At 38.2% G+C, this 11,187-nt stretch overlaps 1 pseudogene; it reads left to right on the top strand.

Moving 5' to 3' along the window:
* The first annotated feature begins 8,731 nt into the window (after positions 1-8,731).
* On the top strand, positions 8,732-9,973 carry LOC123775841 (putative ATP-dependent RNA helicase DDX10 pseudogene; annotated as a pseudogene).
* Positions 9,974-11,187: the final 1,214 nt, after the last annotated feature.

An 11,187-nucleotide genomic window follows, 5' to 3' on the forward strand; every position in this document is an offset into this window, starting at 1 on the left:
ACATCAGGCTCTTACGCTATGAGCCTGCTTCTTCCTCTCCCACTCCCCCTGCTTGTGTTCCCTCTCTCGCTGGCTATCTCTATCTCTGTCAAATAAATAAATAAAATCTTTAAAAAAAAAAAAAGAAAATAGTATGTGTTGCTGCTCTGTGGATATTGGACTTGGCCATTCTACTTATTTCGGCTAATTGATGGAATGCAGATAGAAATGGCAGCGTGTGAGCTATGTACCTATACATTAAGAGGTCCTGCACATCCCTGCTTATTCTCCTGCGCTCCTGCATTTTTTAGGACATAGGTAATACTCCACGTAGCAACTGGTCCAAGAAGAATGAATGACATGTGGGACAGGCCTGAGCTCTACCCACAGCCTTCATGCAGCCCAGCTAAGCCAATCATGTACGTATATAGTCATGTAAGCAAGAAAAATATAGCTTTCATGAGTCACTGAGGTTTTGAAGTTATTTGTTATGTAGTATTATTGAAGGCCACATCTGATTACTACAACATCCAAAATTGGACCAAACAAAAATTTCTGTTGATTGTATCATCGTGTTCTCAGTAATGCAAATCAAAATGAATCATCCTTGACTCTACTATTTTTCTCAACTTCCATATATAATTAGTCAACTAGGTCCTATAAATTACCCCTATTTAATTTTTTCCATATTTGTCCCTTACTCACTAATCATCTGTCCCTGCTATAGTTCAGATCAGTATCATTTCTCTGCTTGGTAATAGCGGCAGCCTCCCTAGCTAAACTGCCTTCATCTCAAGCATTCCAATCCATTCTTCACAGTGATCTAGAGTCAGAGAGTGCCAGATCCCTGAATAGAATTTGTAACTGTCTCTCTATTCCCTATACAGTGAAGGTCAAACTCATTGTTGTGACATATGCAGCCCTTCATCATCTGATTTTGCTCAACTGATTACTGTCTCATTCTCCCACGCTATCCTATGCCTAACCCCAATTGTCAAGACCCTCAGAAGCCCCTTGCTATGTGATTTATCAGTCTCATTCTTGTCTTTCTTCAAAAACAAAATTTCCTTTTTTAGAAATGTGCTTACTTGATGTATTCATAATCATCAATTAAACACGCTCTAAGATAGAACAAACGTCTTTTCATTAGTAAAAATTTTCTTGACTTTATCCAGACCAAATCAGATGTTGCATTCTTGGCTCCTATAGTCCCTTGCACATATTTTGACTATAGTACTTACTGTACTAGAACTGACAGCATATCTGGAGCCACTGTAATATACTGAATTGGTTATTCTTTGTGGTCCTTGTGGCTTGAACAGTGCCTGATAGTTTACTTTATGTATGCATTCCCTCATTTATTAAAAAATGCAAATAAGGACTCTGTATATAGGTGATGTTTAAGCATTGTGGATAAAACTGAATAAATAAAGTACTTCTATCACTTCCATGACTATAGTGTGAAGCACAGTATTAAACACACACACACACATATATTAGATGATTTAATTTTCTCAAACACCCTGAAAATTATGTAGCATCTTTACTTTACATGTAAGGGCACTGAAGCTCAGAGAATCTAAGAAGCAGTGAGTGATGTGATTCCTCCTTTCACATAATTTTTCTTTGTCCATTTTTTTTTTTCTCTCACCTAAAATGGGCCAGGATTGGAGCTCTGTGGATGCTGCAGTGGCCGTGAAAGGCACATGTTTCGATTATTTGTTGTTGTGAAGCAACTGTGGGGCGTAGTGATGTAAAACTATCATTTTACCTTTGTTCTCAGTTTTGTGAGAAAGGAATTCGGACGGTTCATCTCCAATCCACATAGTGACATTTATGTCTAGAAGGCCCACTTCCAAATGGCTTTTTCACTCAGGCTTGTCTTAGTTCACCTTGATGCCTCTCTCCTCTTCTCCTGCTTCCCTTCTCTTCCCTTCTCTTCTCCCCCTCCTTCCCCTCCCTCCTTTTTCAGTCTCTCTCCTCCTCTCTCTTTCTCTCCCTCATCCCCTCTCTCCATTTCTCTCCCTCTCTCCCTTTCTTTTTCTTTGATGTATCTCAAACTCCAGGCCTCACACTACTGTTTGGATTTTCTCATAACAAGATAGTTTCTGGACACTAGTATGTAAAATTGACTTCTTTTTGTTTTACATAACTCAGCTTCAATGTCAAGACCTACGAGAGGTCTTTCATAACAACTGGTATAGGATAAGGCAGCCTTTCACTCGGTATTAATTCTCTGCAGAGAATTTATCCACAACTTACATATTTATTCATTCATTTGTTTCTCATAATTTCCTCTTGTTTATTCATTATTTATTCAATAGATACTTATTGAGAACCTACAAAATATCAGCTACTGTTGTAGAAGTTTAGCAAACCTCAGGAGGATAAACCAAGCAGCACTAAGACCCTTGATGGCATGGTGTATCCCCACTAGACTGTGTGCTTCACAAGGACAGCAATCCAGTCTGTCTTATTCATAATTGTATTTCCAGAGCCTAGAAATATGCCTGCCATGGGATAAATGCCCAATAAGCATATTTGACTGACAAATGAACAAAATTATAAGCTCAAGTCTACTATGAAAAGGGACAGGAGGAATCTTGGGGTGGTATAAGAAACATAAAAGGGGAACTCATTATTATTTCAAGATCATAAGAGACCTCCTTGCAGAAGTGATATTGAGGCTCAGAATTGTAGAATGAGTTGAAGTAGTGACAACGGCAACATCACTGGAGACAGGTTTTTTACCAGAGTGATCTGCTTCCTAGTGACAGAAGTTAGAACTGAGATTCAGGGGAAAGGGGAAAATAACGAGAAGGAATATGCAATTTTCTCTTTTTTGAGGGGGAGGGGTTAAGTGAAGATACATATTCATTTTTATATTAAAATCATTGTAACTTTATTTTGAACCCCTAGCTACTGAAACCATACTTTATAATTACCTAGTAAGTAGATCTTCTCAATCACCACAGTGCATTGACTTCCTTTTTTAAAGATTTTATTTATTTAGTTGACAGAGAGAGAGAGAGCACAAGCATGGGGAATGGCAGGCAGAGGGAGAGGCAGAAGCAGGTTCCTCACTGAGCAAGGAGCCTGATGCGGGGCTCAATCCCAGGACCCTGGGATCATAACCCGAGCTGAAGGCAGACGCTTCACCCAGGCACTCAGTGTTTGGACTTTTCAATAAAGGCTTTTTAAGTTGATGTTCCTAAATGCTCAACCTGTTTTTGAATTAACTTGAATAGTTATTTTCAAGCCACAACTAGTAATCTTCTTTTAATCATAGATTCAAGATGAATTGGAATTTTACTGAGGATCTCCAACAACTCTTTAATATTACCTGTAGGATGTGTGTTTCAAATCCCCCTTTACCTCCAAGCTTTCTTTCTCAATTATCATCTATCCATATTCTCATAAGTCCTGCATGGTCTTACTGATTCTAAGACTCCAATTTCCTCTCTCTCCTTAGGATGTCTTCTGTTTTAAAGATATGACAACCACTCTGACTCTGCTCTTTCAGGATGAGAAAGAAAAACACTATTTCAAGATTTATCCACATTTGGTTTTGCCTTATGTAACATCTCACTACAATAACTTTGAGTTTCAGAAATAAGTTCATCTATAAATTATGAAACCTCCAGGAAATATAGAACTTCATAAATTTGATAAGTACTCAAACACTTGGATATGTTCATGAGAATGTTAATATTTAATAGCACAGCAAACAAATCAGAAGTTAAAACCAGTTTATCTTAAACAAAATAAACAGTTTAAACTGTTTACTTAAACAAAATAAAACTATATGCTGTTACGTGTAATCTTCTCAGATTTCTGGTCCTGGTCCTTCATTAGGTGAAGTCACAAGCCCATTCTCCTGATGTTTCACCTCATAACAAGGGTCTTAAATTAAGATAGCACTAGACTCTCACTGCCCCTGTATTCTCATGGAAGATAGTAACCTGGTAAGTTAGGGAGAAGAAGTTAGGCGGGCAGAGCTCAACCACAATCTATTCAGTTTTAGAGTCCGTCTCTGGGATGGATGTGTCTGGTCCATTTTTGTCCCCATTGGTAAGTTTATTGGTAAAAGTTCCTCCTTGGTAAGGGTGCAGGGAATAGTCTTCTGTTACCACACAGTGAGCCATGCTCTCCAACAGCTCCATCAATTATGTGAATGAAATCTTTGTCTCCATATGACAAAATCCTTTATATATAACTTTACTTGTTCAGAAGTTGGATGGGCGATAGGAATGTAATTTATTCCAGCCCTTCAAATATCAGCACTGTAGGACTAATGTGGGAAGCCTATGGGGCATATGGTACGAACGTTCCACAGAACTGGGGTCCCTGTTCTTGTTTAGCCATTAAAAGATTGTGCACTCTTGGGTAAATCATTTAGACTTCATGAACCTCTGTTTTTCAGTATTGAAACTGAGGAGAATGAGCTGAGTTCATGTTTTTCAAACCCGAAGTTATCGACAATCCCAAGAGGAAAAGTGGAGGGGGGCCTAGGGGAGAAGTAATTTTGAAGTTCCCATATCTGCTTTAACAAGGGCAGCCCTACATCTAGCAAATATTGAGCTTCCCAATAGGACTTTACAACTAAATATTTGAAAACCATTCCACTAGATGATTTCTATTACTTCTTCCATTTCTGACACAGTGTGGCTCCGTGTAAGATTCACAGGCAATGACTTAGTATAACAGGAATTATGCAGGCTCGGGAGCAAAAACAGACCTAAATTTGGATCTTGACTCTAACATACACAATGACATTGGACGAGATGTACAACAAAATTGTTGGATGCATGGATAGTTAGCTAGATAGAGATATGCTGTTCTTGTTTACATTAAATAGAGTGGCATGTGGGCAATCCCTGAAATCAAGGAGAGTATTCAATAATTGATAACTCATTCCTATTCTCCCCCCTTTCCATCTTTCCAAGGGAGAGCCTGTTCAATAATAAGATCAAATATTTATACAGTATTTTAAGCATTTTTACACATGCATTGTCTCATTTGATTCACATGGTTCTCCAGTGTAAGTCTACATTAATTTCCTCCTTTCTAAAGTGAGGAAACCAGCTTAGTGGTCTGCTCAAGGTCATTTAGCTAATAAATGGCAGGCTTGGGGTTTGAACCCCAGGCTCTCCAATGTTGAATACATGCTAGTGTTCCTGGACTAATAAGGCAGCTCTGAATGAGTCATACATATTCAGTTTCATCTATCATCATCACTTTTTCTGGTTCAACTCATCCATGTGACTCCTGTAAAATGAAATTGGCAATTGTTTATGGCTCCGGCGGTGGGTTGTTATGTCAGCTCATCTACTGAGGCAGCCATTGTGAAATAACGTGTGCAGTGACCCCTCAGTGTGAAGTCTAGCACCTATGTCATTCTTGTCATTGTTCGGCACTAATATCTGCCCTGCTACTCCTTAAGTACACTTTCCAAGTGTTCACATCAAGGTGTTTGCTCTCAAAGCAATTCAGCTTTCAAGTTTAGGAAAATTGCAGACCGATAAGCATGGCTTTCTATGTGTAAGCACAAGACTTCATTTTTTACTCCTGGTGAAATACTATTGAAAATAAAAACATTCCAAAGGAGAGTTTGGATAGACAAGCTGTTATTATCACTTCAAGGATGCTGTGTTGGTAATTATTGTTGATTTTGTCATAATCAACCAAATCCCATAGAACATACAACCCAATTCTGCCATTTTCTGTCATTTCTGCCTGTGTAACAGAACTGTTTTCCCAGTGAAAAACCAAAAAAACAATGGAGCTCTGCTTTCTATGATGATATTTTTATCGCAAGTCTGCTAGGAATATAGTTCTTACGGTTTCTTTCAACTTGCCCCCAGTTCCAAGTAATTTCCCTCACCCTTCTTACCCTTTCTATTCTTTCTCAAACCACTCATACAAAACAACTAACAACAATAAAAATGCAGTGAACAGCAGCACATACCCACAAGGCTAGCTGGAAAATGAATGAGCGTGATATATGACCTGTTACATTGTAGACTTGTGGTTTTCACTGATGCCTCTCTTTCTTGTATACCCCACATTTGGTCCTAAGTCGAGTCCTGTCACCTTAACCTTAAAAAGATATCCAGAATATGATCCTGTTCTATCACCTCTTATTCACTGACCATACTCACTGTCATGGATTATTTCGATGGCCTCCTAACTGACATTTCTACATTTTCTGTCAACAGAGTCTCATTGCAATACAATAGACTAGGTGATTTTTCTTATAATGGAAACCAGATATCATCCTTCTTTTGCTCTGAACCCTGCAATCTGCCTATCTCTCTCAGTCTAATAGCCACAGTCTTTACAACGCCTTATGAAGCCTTATGAATTCTGACCCCTTGTTACTCTTCTTGTTACTCTCCCTCTGTTTCTTCTGTTCTAAGGACACTGATCTCCTTGCTGTTCCACAAACATACACCTGGCCCTGGATACCTCTTGTCTATGCCCTTTGACCTACAATTGTGTTTACTTGGAAATCCCTTCTCTAAGCTCTCTGTGGGACTCTACCCCTCCTCTCCCACAGGTCTTTAATCAAATGTTACCATTCCACTGAGGATTTCTCTGACCACTCTAAAATTGCTCGTGGTGCTTCTTATCCCTCTTTCTTACTTTACTTTTGTTCTGAGCCCTGGCCTATCACCAACATACTACATATTTTGTTCATTAATCTTGTATAATTTTCACCTCTCACATCTAGAAGATACAGAGACAGGACCGTGCCTTCTATTGTTCATTGCTTTATCCCTAACCTAAACCAGTGCCTGGTACTTGGTACGTATCAGGAATTTGTTGAATGAGCAACTCTCCCTGCCATTCAGTTTGCAGACTGAGCCCTGATCAGTACAAAGGAGCTAGATCTCTGCAGTGCCTCGTCCTCAGGATCTACAGTTTGATCACATGACTTCCGGCAATATCAGCTGTGTGCCTTTGCACAGGCCAATCAGTCTTACCTCCTTGTTTTATAAAATGTAAAAATTCATATACAAGTCCCCTAGTAACTGTGAAATTTAAATGAGCCAGTGTGTAAGAAAAGAAGTTTTTAAAGCTGGATGTGAAGAGCACTGGGTGGTTTATGCAACTGATGAATTGCTGAACGCTACGTCTGAAACTAATGATGTACTATATGTTGGCTAATTGAATTTAAATAAAAAAAATTTAAAAAATAAAGTTTGATGTAAGTATTTATGTTGTTATCATTGTATAAAGTTTTACTGCATTAGCTATTTGTGATAATTTTCTGACATAGTGGTAAGCCTGGAAAGACGTCTGATTTTGGGGTCAGGTTTCTTTCTTTCCTTTTTTTTTTTTAATTTTTTATTATGATATGTTAGTCACCATACAGTACACCCTTAGTTTTTGGTGTAGTGTTCCATGATTCATTGTTTGCATATAACACCCAGTGCTCCATGCAATAGTGCTCTCTTTAATACCCATCCCCGGCCTATCCCAATCCCCCACTAACTCCCCCTCCCCCAAAGCCCTCAGTTTGTTTCCCAGAGTCCATAGTCTCTCATGGTTCATTCCCCCTTCTGTTTAGCCCCCCTTCATTCTTTTTTTCTCTTTTCTTTTTTGCCAATCTTACTGATTTTAATAAACTTGAGTTTTGTTTTGTTTTTTTCTTCTACCACTCCTCCTTTCCACCTCCTGCGACACTCAATAACTATTTACTTTCCAGGTTTCAGCCAAAAAAGTTACTTCCTCCACAATGTCCTCCCTATCTTCCACACAGATTAAATTGGATTTATTTTTTATGTGTTTATGTACGACATCAAGCTTTATCATTCTCAATTCCATAAATGCAAAAAAAAACATTCAGTGTATATCTTCTCTACTGAAAGCGCCATAAGGACATGAACCGTATGTTTCATTCCCACTTTATTTCCAGCATGCAGCACAATGTATTACATTTTGGATAATTTTTTTTGACTGAACAACAATGTGTTTTTAGAAAAATTTAAATGTCAGTGATGTATCTCAACTTTGAATCTTTATAATACAACTTACCTCTCCATGAGGACATTAATTTTTTTTACCTCTTATTAGACTTTTTGTATACATGGCTTAATTGCTATCCTCTTATAATCTCTATGCCTTATCAACTTCTTCTTATCCCCCATATATTTAGCAAGCAGCTATTACAATAATATTTTAAGCATATTATGTACTACATGCTATTCTAATTTAATTTTACATATTTTTGTTTTCACGTTGCATGTAATAATTCGTGTGGCATACCTAACCCGATCTATGTGTAGTTTGTCTAGGATTTATCTCCATTTTATAGAAGAGGAAGCTAAGCTACATGAAAGTCGACTGTCTTGCCTCAGGCCACATAAGGAGAAAACGCAGTGTCACAATTTTAACTCAAATAGTGAATTTTCAGAACTTATATTCTACCAAGAACATAGAGAAATGAGTAAGAAAGTTCCCCAAACACTGAGGAAGTAAGTATTCAGTGGCATGCAAATACAACTTAATTGATAATTTTGATATACTTCTTACTGATAATTAGACGGCCCACTGAATATAATAAAAGTCTTGATGCTCAGTAAATTCTATTTTAAAAAGTTGTTTTAATAAATAATGCTTTGGTTTTAGTTCATAGTTCATTGGAACTATTCACACTCTGTCTAACACACACACACACACACACACAGACTCATAGATATTTGAGTGGGCTTTACACTTTCTTGACTAAAAATCACATATATATGTCTGGGTTCATGATAAAGAAAAATACAGCACTTTGTCACTTTGGAACAGACCTGCATAGTTTGTAATCTATAGCAAAAAATAAATGTGTTATTTTCCACTTTGAGAAGCCACCTAAAGAAGGAAAGTATTGTCTTTTCCTTCACTTGTAAAGATATTCATTATCTGTATCGAGTGTTCTGCCAGCCAAATCCTGGTTCTTCTATCCTTGCCCCCATGTCTAACAGCAGCAGATGATGAGAATGGAAGTTTATGATGAGTCTGTCTGTAAGAGAATTGCAGCACTCTTTGCCACCGTCATTACAGTCAGAGTCTAGACTTCCTGGCTATGAATTGGATTCTTCAGTTTGATTGTCCAAAGAATGCCAGCACACATATTCACAGGGCAGGTAGCGTGGCCAGGTACAGAAAGAATGGCAAAGCTTCATTAATTTTGCTTCTCTCAGAAGAAAAAGGGATGATTCAACAGCTTCTCATTGCCTGTGAGGGAAATCAAAATCAATCCAGATAAATTTATATATGTTTAGAAAAAAAATTGGAATTGTTTCTAGACCAAGATAAAGATTTAAAAGAAAAGGCTCAAAGATGTTTGCTCCCCTACATTCACTCAACATATCTGATGATGGATAAAGAAGTATTTGATGTGAGCAAGTTACCTATACCTGAATATGGACTGTCTCTTGATCTTGCTGTGGTACCACAGATAAGATTTCTTCAGCAAATGTCAAAACAACCCACCAAAGAGTGGTTAATGAGTTAAGCTAATAAAGTAATTGTGTCAAGAATTGTTCCCTCACCAATGATGTAGTGGAAGAATTTAGAGCTCACTTCAATGAGAAAACGTCCATCCTTCAGAAAGGTGGGAAAGGACCAGAAGGGTCAGGGTCCAGAATGGCTAGTGGTATTAGTGAGGAAGAGGGAGAATAGAAGGTAGGCATGGAGGGAATGGAAGAGAAGCTGGGAAAATCAAAAAGTTGTCAGTCTCAACCTGTCACTAACATTGATGAGGCACAGAATATCAAGGAAAGTCCTATGCTGTTCTTGGATAGAGATGAAGAGGAGGAAGAGACCTGATGCTGATTTCTTCACGGTGAAGTGGCACAGTGTCTTTTGGGTTGGACCTTAAAGAGCATAAAGCATTACAGAAGAAAGCAGCTTCAAATCCAGTGTCAAGAGAAAAGTGACGGTGGTTGCAGAAGTAAACAATGTAATGAAGAAAAATTCTTATATTTACATGTACAAATGATTATACAAAGTTAATGATTATATAAGTTACAAAAATGTATTTGTTTATTCAGTTTACATTTACTTACATTACTTTCCTGGGGAACTTAAATGTATAAATGACTTCGATCACAATAGCTTCTTAACTCCGTTCGTAGTGTCGGCAAAGTATCTCAAAGGAGTTGTTAAATTTCTATAATCAAAAATGTAAATGCAGCATGAAGAGTCTGTATTTCATAGTAAATATAGAGCTGGGAAGAACCTTAAAATATAGGTAGTCTCTTCTCAGCTGAGAGGATGGAAGTGCAGAAAGGTTAAGTGACCTCGCCAGCATCACGCAGAGCATTGATTCCCAGAGGAGTGCTGGGACCACGTTACTTCTCCATTAATTCTCCTGTGAATCATTTTATGGCTTGAAGACTCCCTGTGCAATAAAAGTTTATTAGCCATGTGTCAGGAACTTTGCTAGGTGCTGGAGTTACAGGGATTTATGAGACATAACCCATGCCCTAAAGGACATCACAGTCTAATGGTAGAGGTAGACACAAAACATGCTATAGAAACTAGTAAGTGAAATGCATACAGAAGAGAGACACGTAACCCAGCCTTGAAGGGTCACAGCAGAGATATTAGACAGAGTGACCTTCAATCTGAGTCTTAAAGGATAAGTAGAATTTTTCCAGGTGGGTTTGGGGATGGGGGTAGGAAAAGCCCTCTGCATAGGAAAGGATTAGCTAGGCAGAGATACACATAAGCAAAAGCAGTTGATATACTGGGGAGGAGTTGAGGTCTAGAGAAAATATAAGCAATTCATTGCTGCTCGAGTATGAAAGGTGAAGAGGAAGTTAGCAGGAAGTAAGTCTGCATGAGTAGGTCCAAACCTTAAAATGCCTACTAAGTCATATTTAGAAAATGTAGAATAATTGGAGAACTTTCTATAGGAGTGTCATGTTGGGTTGTATTTATGGAACCCTGGTGCCAGCATGTTCTAAGGAGTCAAGGAAAGCAGAAAGATTAGCTAGGAAGTTGGTGCAATAATTCAGTTTTGAGACTGTGGAGACATGAATTAGGGCAGAGAAATTGATATGAGGGCAGAGGAGACAGATATAGACAGAGACGTATAGAAGTTATGAAAGGTTGGGACGCCTCGGTGGCTCAGTCAGTTATTAAGTATCAGAGTCTCGGTTTTGGCTCAGGTCATGATCTCAGGTTAATGAGATGGATCCCTGTGTCAGG

The sequence above is a fragment of the Ursus americanus genome, chromosome 8 (genome assembly GCF_024610735.1).
Source record: "Ursus americanus isolate L20-20 chromosome 8, mUrsAme1.1.p, whole genome shotgun sequence".
NCBI lineage: Eukaryota > Metazoa > Chordata > Mammalia > Carnivora > Ursidae > Ursus > Ursus americanus.